The following is a 9913-nucleotide window of genomic DNA, read 5'->3' on the forward strand; positions in this document are numbered from 1 at the left end:
AAACCAAGTAATCCATACATAAACCAAAAACAAGTACAGAAATGAAGTTTTGTCTAATAAAATTAAATGACGGGGGAAAAAAATTGAACGCGCTTACTGAAATTTATTTAATACTCTGTACAAAGCCTTTTTTTTTTTTTTTTTTTTTTTTTTTTTGTTGTTTTGGATAATGACAGTTTTAAGACGTCTCCAGTATGGGAAAAACTAGTCAGGCAAGACAAATACGTCATGTCAAGTTGTACCTTCTAACATTGAAACATCATTGCTTTATGTAGGCTGTAATCATCCTGGGAAAAGGTACAGAATATGGGATTCAGGTCAGAATGCAGTAATTCATGGTGTAGCATAGTATTATAGTGGGATGTATATGGTAGTAAAATGGTGCAGCTACTGTGGGACTGTATTGTGATTATTTTATTGTGTAGCGGGGCTTCTAATTTCATAACCAAACATCATATACTCGGTGAACAGCAATATGGATTTAGAAAAAAATCGTACTACTTCAATAGTTTTAATTGATTTTGTTGAACAAATTCCAAATGCAATTGAGAATAAGCAATACACTATAGGGGTTTCTTTTACAGAAAGCATTTGATACTATAGATCACAATTATTGGATAAATTACGGAAGTATGGTATCAGAGGAGCACATGCCTGGATAGCTAGCTATTTACACAACAGATATGCGAATACTATATTATACTATACGGATACTCGTATATTGGTGGGATTAATTCTGAACTTTTGACGATTACATATAGGGTGCCCCAGGGTTCAGTCCTTGGGCCGTTGTTTCTGTTATGGTATATGATTTCTAGGTATGAGTTGCATTTTATTTGCTGATAATACGACTGTTTTGTAGTGGGGATCATTTGGGACAGCTCTTGGACATGGTGGAGAAGGAACTCCTGAATTTGAAACAATGGGTTGATTTAAAAAAAAATTATCACTTCATCTTGGTAAAACAAAGTGTATTCAGAAATAAGCCCTGGAATATAAGTAGAAGCCATCACTTGACCCAGCTATCTTAGCTAATTATAGGCCAATCTCCAACCTTCCTTTTCTCTCAAAAATTCTTGAAAGGGTAGTTGTAAAACAGCTAACTGATCATCTGCAGAGGAATGGTCTATTTGAAGAGTTTCAGTCAGGTTTTAGAATTCATGATAGTACAGAAACAGCATTAGTGAAGGTTACAAAATGGGGAATCTTCTTCACAGACTAAGGTTAATTATGGAGTTCCACAAGGTTCTGTGCTAGGACCAATTTTATTCACTTTATACATGTTTCCCTTAGGCAGTATTATTAGACAGCATTGCTTAAATTTTCATTGTTACGCAGATGATACCCAGCTTTATCTATCCATGAAGCCAGAGGACACACACCAATTAGCTAAACTGCAGGATTGTCTTACAGACATAAAGACATGGATGACCTCTAAATTCCTGCTTTTAAACTCAGATAAAACTGAAGTTATTGTACTTGGCCCCACAAATCTTAGAAACATGGTGTCTAACCAGATCCTTACTCTGGATGGCATTACCCTGACCTCTAGTAATACTGTGAGAAATCTTGGAGTCATTTTTGATCAGGATATGTCATTCAATGCGCATACTAAACAAATATGTAGGACTGCTTTTTTGCATCTGCGCAATATCTCTAAAATTAGAAAGGTCTTGTCTCAGAATGATGCTGAAAAACTAATTCATGCATTTATTTCCTCTAGGCTGGACTATTGTAATTCATTATTATCAGGTTGTCCTAAAAGTTCCCTGAAAAGCCTTCAGTTAATTCAAAATGCTGCAGCTAGAGTATTGACGGACTAGAAGGAGAGAGCATATCTCACCCATATTGGCCTCTCTTCATTGGCTTCCTGTTAATTCTAGAATAGAATTTATAATTCTTCTTCTTACTTATAAGGTTTTGAATAATCAGGTCCCATCTTACCTTAGGGACCTCATAGTACCATATCACCCCAATAGAGCGCTTCGCTCTCAGACTGCAGGCTTACTTGTAGTTCCTAGGGTTTGTAAGAGTAGAATGGGAGGCAGAGCCTTCAGCTTTCAGGCTCCTCTCCTGGTGAACCAGCTCCCAATTCAGATCAGGGAGACAGACACCCTCTCTACTTTTAAGATTAGGCTTAAAACTTTCCTTTTTGCTAAAGCTTATAGTTAAGGCTGGATCAGGTGACCCTGAACCATCCCTTAGTTATGTTGCTATAGACTTAGACTGCTGGGGGGTTCCCATGATGCACTGAGTGTATCTTGCTCTTTTTGCTCTGTATGCACCACTCTGCGTTTAATCATTAGTGATTGATCTCTGCTCCCCTCCACAGCATGTCTTTTTCCTGGTTCTCTCCCTCAGCCCCAACCAGTCCCAGCAGAAGACTGCCCCTCCCTGAGCCTGGTTCTGCTGGAGGTTTCTTCCTGTTAAAAGGGAGTTTTTCCTTCCCACTGTCGCCAAGTGCTTGCTCACGGGGTCGTTTTGACCGTTGGGGTTTTTCCGTAATTATTGTATGGCCTTGCTTTACAATATAAAGCGCCTTGGGGCAACTATTTGTTGTGATTTGGTGCTATATAAAAAAAATTTATTTGATTTGATAGAAATTTATTATTAAATGATGCTGAAACTGAAATTGTAACTGAAACAAAATTTCTTGAGATTTTATTGATAAGTTAGGCTGGTAAACTCATTGCAATTCTGTATAAAGTGCAAGACTTCCTCCCCCAACATTCATTAGTTATGTTATATAATTCATTACCTGTTCCATATATGACGTATTGCATTGGGGTTTTGGGAAGCACATATAAAACAAATACAGTATTTTAATTACAAAAGAAAGCTATGAGTTATCAGTAATAAATCATATCATGAGCCAACAAACCCACTATTTCTCTGTTTACATATTTTGAAATTCTGGGACTTGGTTGATTATATCACAATACAAATCTTGTATAAACTTGAAAATAAACTTTTACGTCAGCATGTCCAGGATCTTTAAAATGAGGGAGTCCAGCTTGAATTTGAAAGGAACATTAGTATTTGATAAAATAAAGACACATGCTACTCTTAAAAAGTCATTGTGTTTCCATAAAAGGTGTAAATATTTGGAATATCTGTTCTGATAGCATTAAATTATCTGGTACCCTACTAGGCTGAAACGACTTTATATAAATATAATTACTTGTTATAGTATGAATAATTAGGTTAACTGATTTTGTTACTGGGTTTTTTTTATTGATTGTGCTGTTGTGTTGAGAAATATTAGTTCACTGATTAATCTATATTGTCAGTGCTTGTTTTGTCTTTTTTTTGGTATTTGTTGTGTATATATATTTTGTTAATGGTAAAAGTGGTAGATGTTTATAAGCTTTTGCTTCTGAGTTTTTTGTTTTACGAGATTTAAAAATGTGTGTGGATGCATTGTTTTCTGCAGAATGTGAGTAGTAAGGCCTTTCGGCTGCTTCGTTTTTTTTTGGGGGGGGGGGGGGGGGGGTCACCACAGGAGATACAAGGGAGATCTACATGTTGATGTGGCGCAAGTTTTATGCTGGATGCCCTTCCTGATACAACTGCACATTGTACATGAAGAAATGGGCAGGGGTGGGGTTTGAACTGGGAACCTTCCACAGTGAAACCAAGTGCACTTGGCCACCAGGATATGAATGATCTGATGTAATTTCTGCAGACTGGGGCTAATGCTTAAATCAGAGCATGTGACTCAGCAGAGTGGGTGGATTTTGGCTGGCGTGATTTTAGCTCCCGGTTTACATGCTAAGGAGGAGGTCAAAGTCCCTTCCAATCTGAAAGTACCACGATCTTGCTGATGTCTTCAGCAAGGATCTGGCACTCGTCCTTCCCCCGCACCGTCCGTACGATTGTGCCATTGATCTGATTGCAGGCGTTGAGTTCCCGTCCAGCAGGCTGTACAACCTCTCACGACCTGAGCGCGAATCAATGGAGACCTACATCCGGGACTCATTAGCTGCCGGGCTGATCCGGAACTCCACCTCCCCGATGGGTGCAGGTTTCTTTTTTGTGGGCAAGAAAGATGGCGGACTCCGTCCATGCATTGATTACAGGGGGCTGAACGAGATTACGGTTCGCAACCGATACCTGTTGCCGTTGTTAGATTCCGTGTTCACCCCCCTGCATGGAGCCAAAATCTTTACTAAGCTGGATCTTAGGAATGCGTATCACCTGGTTCGGATCCGGAAGGGAGACGAGTGGAAGACGGCATTTAACACCCCGTTAGGTCACTTTGAGTACCTGGTCATGCTGTTCGGCCTCACCAACGCCCCCGCAACGTTCCAAGCCTTGGTTAACGACATCTTGCAGGACTTCCTGCACCGATTCGTCTTTGTATATCTGGACGATATTCTCAACTTTTCTCCGGATCCTGAGACTCATGTCCAGCATGTACGTCAGGTCCTGCAGCGGTTGTTAGAGAACCGACTGTTTGTGAAGGGCGAGAAGTGCGAGTTTCACCGCACTTCTTTGTCCTTCCTGGGGTTTATCATCTCCTCTAACTCCGTCACCCCTGATCCGGCCAAGGTTGCGGCGGTGAGAGATTGGCCCCAACCAACAAGCCGTAGGAAGCTGCAACAGTTCCTCGGCTTCGCTAATTTCTATAGGAGGTTCATTAAGGGCTACAGTCAGGTAGTTAGCCCCCTGACAGCCCTGACCTTTCAAAGTCCCCTTCACCTGGTCGGATCGGTGCGAAGCCGCGTTCAAGGAGTTGAAACGACGGTTCTCTACTGCGCCAGTTTTGGTGCAGCCCGACCCTAGCCGCCAGTTTGTGGTTGAAGTGGACGCCTCTGACTCAGGGATAGGAGCCGTGCTATCCCAGAGCAGAGAGACCGATAAGGTTCTTCACCCATGTGCCTACTTTTCTCGCAGGTTGACCCCGGCTGAACGGAACTATGACGTTGGCAATCGAAAACTCCTTGCGGTGAAAGAGGCTCTTGAGGAGTGGAGACACCTGTTGGAGGGAGCGTCTGTGCCGTTCACGGTTTTCACTGACCATCGGAACCTGGAGTATATCAGGACCTGCCAGGCGGCTGAACCCCAGGCAAGCCCGCTGGTCACTGTTCTTCGGGTGTTTTGACTTCCGGATCACCTATCGCCTCGGGACCAAGAACCAGAGATCGGATGCCTTGTCTCGGGTACACGAAGAGGTGGTCAAAACTGCGCTGTCGGATCCACCGGAGCCCATCCTTCCTGAGTCCACTATCGTGGCCACCCTCACCTTGGACGTGGAGAAGACCGTCCGGGAGGCCCTGGCACGAAGCCCGACCCGGGAACTGGACCAAAGGACAGACTATACGTCCCACCAGAGGCCAGGGCTGTGGTCCTAGACTTCTGTCACAGTTCCAAGCTCTCCTGTCATCCGGGGGTGCGAAGGACCGTGGCAGTTGTCCGGCAGCGCTTCTGGTGGGCGTCTATGGAGGCCGACGTCCGGGAGTACATCCAGGCCTGCATCACCTGCGCCAGGGGCAAGGCTGACCACAGGAAGTCCCAAGGACTGCTCCAACCGCTTCCTGTGCCTCATTGCCCCTGGTCCCACATTGGCCTGGATTTTGTCATGGGCCTCCCACCGTCCCAGGGCAACACCACCATCCTCACGATAGTGGACCGATTCTCCAAGGCGACCCACTTCGTGGCCCTCCCGAAGCTCCCTACGGCCCAGGAGACAGCGGACCTCCTGGTCCACCACGTCGTCCGTCTGCATGGGATACCTACTGACGTTGTCTCGGATCGTGGTCCCCAGTTTTCCTCTCAAGTCTGGAGGAGTTTCTGCAGGGAACTGGGGGCCACCGTGAGCCTCTCGTCTGGGTATCACCCACAGATGAACAGACAGGCAGAACGGGCCAACCAGGAGTTGGAACAGACCCTCCGCTGTGTGACATCCGCGCACCCAACGGCCTGGAGCAACCACCTGGCTTGGATCGAGTATGCACATAACAGCCAGGTGTCTTCTGCCACCGGCCTTTCCCCGTTTGAGGTGTGTTTGAGGTACCAGCCCCCATTATTTCCCGTGGTTGAGGGAGAGGTCGGTGTGCCCTCGGTCTGGGCCCACCTTCGGAGGTGCCGTCGGGTGTGGCGCACCGCCCGTTCTGCCTTGTTGAAGCCCCGGACGAGGGCCAAGACCCATGCAGACCGCCGGCGGTCCCCGGCCCCTGCATACCAGCCCGGGCAGGAGGTGTGGCTATCGACGAAGGACATCCCCCTTCAGGTGCAATCACCGAAACTGATGGACAGGTTCATCGGACCCTTCCGAATCCTCAAGGTCCTCAGCCCTGCTGCAGTGAAGCTTCAACTCCCAGCTTCACTGCGGATCCACCCGGTATTCCACATCTACAGGATCAAACCACACCTCACCCCTCTGTGCTCCCGGTCCGGCGCCGCCTCCTGCCTGGATCATTGACGGGGAGCCGGCCTGGACAGTGCGCCGGCTCCTGGACGTCCGTCGAATGGGCCGGGGGTTCCAATATCTGGTGGACTGGGAGGGGTATGGACCCGAAGAACGCTCCTGGGTGAAGAGGAGCTTCATCCTGGATCCGGCCCTCCTGGCCGATTTCTACCGTCGACACCCCGATAAATCTGGTCGGGCGCCAGGAGGTGCCCGTTGAGGGGGGGGGGGGTCCTGTTGTGTGGGCTGCCAGAAGAGGAGGTACTGCTGGCCCACCACCAGAGGGCGCCCTGCCTGAAGTGGGGGCTTCAGGCACGAGAGGGCGCTGCCGCCACGGACACAGCCGGGGGTGACAGCTGTCACTCATTATCTCTTGACAGCTGTCACCCATTCATGCTTCATCATCTCACTCCATAAAACCCGGACGTCATCTCCACCTCATTGCCGAGATATCGTCGAACCGTTCAGGTACTATTCTCAGCCTTAAAGTAAACTGTGTGTCAGTCTGAACTCTTTTTTGCAGCCGCTTTCCTGTGGTGTTCCTTATCTGTGAGACCGGCGTTTGGTGTGATCAGCGACGGCTTCGCCACACACCTCTACCAGATAAGTGGGTAGACAGGAGTTGCACGAGTGTGTGTTAGAGGTGGAGGTGGAATTCCCACCGTTGTTGTTACTGGGTGTGCACACACCCATATCTTATTGTCTCTGCTCCCTGCCAGCAGTACCAGATCCGACCTTCGAAGACGGTGGCCACCTGGGGACTCGGGACTTGGCGGCTCCAGTATTCTCCGGGTTCGGTGCCGGAGGAAATTGTGTAGTTCTGGTTCATCTCAGGACAGACGTCTTCTATCCTCGAGCCTGCCCACACGTCACCCTTGTGATTGACTGTCTGTAAAATTTCACATTCCTCTGTGTTGTGCTCATTCACAACAGTAAAGTGTTCATATTCGACTCTTTCATTGTCCGTTCATTTATGCCCCCTGTTGTGGGTCCGTGTCACTACACTTTCACAACAGACTCATTACTAAAATGTTCCAAGCATTTTGATAAATGTTAATTTTTAATTATGGCCTACAGCTCAAAAAATATGTTTGGAGTTGCTGACAGTTTAGATGCCAACATGCATGGCCCAAGCAGAGGGTCACCCCTTTGAGTCTGGTCTGCTTGAGGTTTCTTCCTCAGATCATCAGAGGGAGTTTTTCTTACCACTGTCGCCTGTGTGCTTACTCTAGGTGTTGGTAAGGTTAGACCTTACTCATGTGAAGCACCTTGAGGCAGTTTTGTTGTGATTTGGCGCTATATAAATGAAATAAATTGAAATTAAATTTTAACATCTTTGCTGGAGGATCTTGGTGCTTTCTGTCTTACTGTATGGCTGTGAGACTTGGACGCTCACCAGTGACCTAAGGTGGCAACGAGAAGCCGTTTCAGCAGATCCATGGGTACCACTGGAATGATTTGTGTTATCATTGTTAGATGATCATGTGTTAGGTGATCAGTTGCTTAGGGAGACAAATTCGGAGTGTCACCCTGCAACATTTTGGGCATGTGGTAGGACCACACTTTTTTGTCCACATAGGGGCACGTGATGTGGCGTGTTTCTCGACATGATCCAACATGCCACAGTGGCTTGAGAAGGCGATGGTGATGCTCATATTTCACTTGGCTGTGGCAGATAGATGATTACTTTCTAGATGTAGAGATGGATGTATTGTCTGCCTGAGTGGTTGCCATCCAGGACCCAAGGTAGGTCCATGGAGTGGTGGATGCACTGACACATGGCACCAGTGCATGTTTCCAGACTTGACTAGTGTAACATTTTTTTCTGCATCGTGTTGTGTTTTTTTGATTTCTTCCACTCACTCTCCTTGGGACACGAACTCATGATTTTCAGCGTGGGAAGCGGACACTGTCCAGTCGACTAAAATCCTGTGTTGCCGATCGAATGGCCCCCTCTAAAAATTGGTCCGCCCTGTCTTCACTGTGCCTTCACTGCGCATGCTTCTGAGACTGATTCTCTGAGTCTGACTCTCTACACCCAAAGCGATCAAAGGTAATGTGATTATTAACCATCAGATGACAAAGTAAAACCTCTTAAATCATTCTAAAGTCAGTTTTAAGCAGAAACGAGGTGATAGTCGGTGAATCGCTACTGACGCTCTGAAATGACGTAGGCGGAACAGCAGCATGTCAGACTCAGATGTGCTGCTGTGGCGCTCTGATCAGCCCCCTGTCTTATGAAATAATGCTGAATGTATGTGGAAATGATTGTTGTACAAAATATCTGTCGCTGAGATAGATGATGATTGGAGTGCAGTTTTAAGAAGAAAGTAGCCGATAATTGGTGAATCACTGGTGACACTCAGAAATGACCCATGCACAGTGAAGGCAGGGCAGACTGATTTTTAGGGGGGGTCCCTTCGGTCAGCGACACCGGGCTGACCGTATCCTTCGGCTGTCAGGGTAGTGAGGCCGATAAACTACCACATGCGCAGCAGCGACTCCTGCTGGCCTCCGTCACACTAGCATAGCCAAAGTAATGATTTATAGTTCTGCTTGTATAGTTGCATATACATCATCTTGCTTTGGTGTTGTACTTTCCTCAGCAGTTAAAGTCAACATAAATGTGTGGAATTTATACTGAACCCTGCATTTATGCAAAATTTAAATTTCTCCATCTGTAATGTTTTGCACTTCTATTATCTTTATTAATTCTGGAAACACAAACTGAACTCTAAAGTCCTCCATTTGAATTTACTTTAGTTGTATTGCTGCAGATAAGAACAGCCACAAAGTATTTAAAAATCATCTCTATAAAAGGATGGCTGTAAGGTATGTGTCCTTTGACCTCTCCATCTTTGTGTCTTTTCTCTGCAGTGCTCCAAGTCACCGTTATTTTGCTGTCAGAACGTATCGACTCCCATCTGATGGCTCCCATTCACCATAACGCACTCAAACACAATAGCGGCATTAAAAATTCACAAGCATCTCTTTGGTCTACGAGCAGGGGCCGAGTGGGAGACTCCACCAGAAAGGGACACAACTGGGGCCTTAAAAATGCCTTAAAGATGTCTTGTTGGAGCAACTTGTGGATGCAGACGTTCTGCTTTGGAATAACCTGAAGATGAGAGAAATCAAGGAGATATAACGTGAAAAAAGAAACAAGAAACAAAGGTACGGCTGAGTGAGTCCCATTGTGTGGAGTAGAAGTGACACTTGATGCTGCTTAGCTCCATATGGCATGACTAAGTATGAGTGAGTGTGTGCTGCAGCACCGACTGGATCAGTTCATCAGAGTTCTTCTTTGTAAGAATTCTTAATAAAATTGTTATAGATGTAAAGTTCTAGTCTTACTGGTTATGACTGAATACGAGGCAGAAGAAACAGTTTTGCATCGATTACTCTCATCCAGTTAGTCCATTTTAAGCATGTTTTACAGAAATGTGGGTTTCTTTTTTCTTTTTCCCCCCTCCTGTATTAGAAATCGAGCTAATGTAGCACAGT

Source organism: Thalassophryne amazonica, chromosome 16 (genome assembly GCF_902500255.1).
Source record: "Thalassophryne amazonica chromosome 16, fThaAma1.1, whole genome shotgun sequence".
Classification (NCBI taxonomy): Eukaryota; Metazoa; Chordata; class Actinopteri; order Batrachoidiformes; family Batrachoididae; genus Thalassophryne; species Thalassophryne amazonica.